Source organism: Notothenia coriiceps, unplaced genomic scaffold, assembly GCF_000735185.1.
Source record: "Notothenia coriiceps isolate Sejong01 unplaced genomic scaffold, NC01 NC01_scaffold00003502, whole genome shotgun sequence".
In the NCBI taxonomy this organism is placed as follows: Eukaryota; Metazoa; Chordata; class Actinopteri; order Perciformes; family Nototheniidae; genus Notothenia; species Notothenia coriiceps.
Window position 1 is genome coordinate 2,833 of NW_011336203.1, and position 2,130 is coordinate 4,962.

General features: G+C 39.7%; 1 long non-coding RNA gene across 1 annotated transcript; it reads right to left on the reverse strand.

Moving 5' to 3' along the window:
• Positions 1 to 368: 368 nt before the first annotated feature.
• Positions 369 to 1,908, reverse strand: LOC104941532 (uncharacterized). Its single transcript, XR_797909.1, has 3 exons — positions 1,808 to 1,908; positions 534 to 576; positions 369 to 447 (listed from the first exon to the last, which is right to left on the reverse strand). It is a non-coding gene; the product is annotated as an uncharacterized lncRNA (long non-coding RNA).
• Between the last annotated feature and the right edge of the window lie 222 nt (positions 1,909 to 2,130).

Genomic DNA, 2,130 nt, shown 5'->3' on the forward strand with positions numbered 1-2,130 from the left:
AACGACAAATACAGTCACCTAACTAGAATGCACTGTCAGAAAGCATACAACCACTACTGGCAAACATTCTATTGCAATCACAGTTTTACCTGACTTTGATGCTGATCTTTTATTTTCTCATTATAACCACCATTCTGTAGTCAATATTTGTGTACATTGGCTGTTTAGGGATTGTTGTTTTGAGAACTTTTAATTTTGTCTTTATGCAACGAATAGACACCGGCTAACCAAGCTAGCCATTATTGCACTAACTTAGCTGACAGAGAAGAGACCTCTTTTCTATAAATCCTGCCTAAATGAAAATATCCCCAAGACAGCTCGTCATATTAGCTTCAGACAATTGTAAGCTGTGTTGTTGTATTAACACTTACCTAGTGATATCTTCCATGAGCACAGACGGGTCTGGAGGGTAGAACTTGACAGAAAATCCAAAGCTCCAGGAACCAACTGCGGACCAGCAGAAAGGTTGTTTTGTAAAGAATTGCCATATGTGTGTGGATTTGTCTGACTGTGTGTGTGTTTGTTGCACTTACCCCGAATTTGCTTCTTAATCTCTTTAGAGGGATCCAGCCAATGCTGATGAAGAAAGAAAGAGACAATATCCTTTTTAAAAATGTCACCTTGGCAAAATCTTAAAACCCCATTCACACTTTTTAAGAGCGTTTTTAAGAACTTTACCTCACTGGCTGCTCTTCCCTCTTTTAATATGCTCCCTAGTTTAAAGCCAAATATAATAAGACTACCAGGCTTCTTAAAAACTGGAAGCATCAATATTAGGCACAATAAATGCCAGTTGAGTCCAGCTCCTATGCTGAATGTCACTAAAGCTTTCATGCTGCACTGTAGACCCAGTTTGCCATTTTTAAAAGGCCATACTGTCTAATCACATTTTAAAAGGTTAAAGGCCATGTATGCCACTCTCATGCCGCAAGTGGTTAAATATGGTTGAAAGGGCAACTGCGGACTCACTGCTTTATGGCATGTAGAAATATAGGATGACTAAATGGGAGGCTTGGCTGAAAGGCTCGTTGACATTTGCTCTGATATCAGTGACAAAATCCCCCAAAAAGGAAAAAAATCGAATAAAAGCAGCTTTAAAGAAACACGCTTTGTCAACTCATACATTTGGACTTGGACTATACAAAGCTTTATAACACAGAAGAACCTTAATGACCCCCTAACAACAATGAACACAGAACAGAAGAACTTCTAAAAAGAGGATTAGAACTGAAGTTCTCTGTTGCATTTAAGACAATGGTAAACATTAAAAAGGCGAGAGCTGCCAAGCGCTTGCAAATCCCTTTGGATCAAGTAACACATTGTTAACAAATACAAATGTACCACTTTTAACACAACTTTTAAATGTGCACCAACATTTTGTGCCAGATGACTATCCAGTAAACCCCAAATAAGAATTCGGAAGGCTTTGCTAGTAAACATGTCATTTGAGCTTCAAAGCCACAAAGAGCTACGAAGAATAATTGATTGGAAATATGACCACATGACAGATTTTATTTTATTTGATGAATCATTAAATAATATATAAATCTAGGCACATAACAAACACCCACTGCCTGTATTATGCACCTCATATTTTTTTGTTTGTGCGGTCTCTCATAAACCACATTTGGAATACTATTTGGACTTTTTCTCCAGCCGCTTCCAATGTCTAATTGATGCCCTATGTTTGGTTACATTGCAGTTTCCTTTGGTTTGAGCAGCAGATGTTCTTTTACAAATTATATAATGAAGATTACTCCCTGAAGTAAGATATCTTCATGCATGTGTGTGTTTCTTTGTGTCTGACCTTGGCGTTGTCGGTGTCCTGGAAATTCAGGCCAAAGTAGTCCCTCTCCAGCAGGTTCAGATGGCCACACACCATGTCCAGCAGGGTCTGGCCCTTGGCAAATTTCTGTTACACACACACACACACACACACACACACACACACACACACACACTACACTACACACACACACACTACACGACACACACACACACACACACACACACACACACACACACACACACACACACACACACACACACACACACACACACACACACACACACACACACTTCTACCACGTACGACACACACACACACACACTTCTAACCACGTACGACAC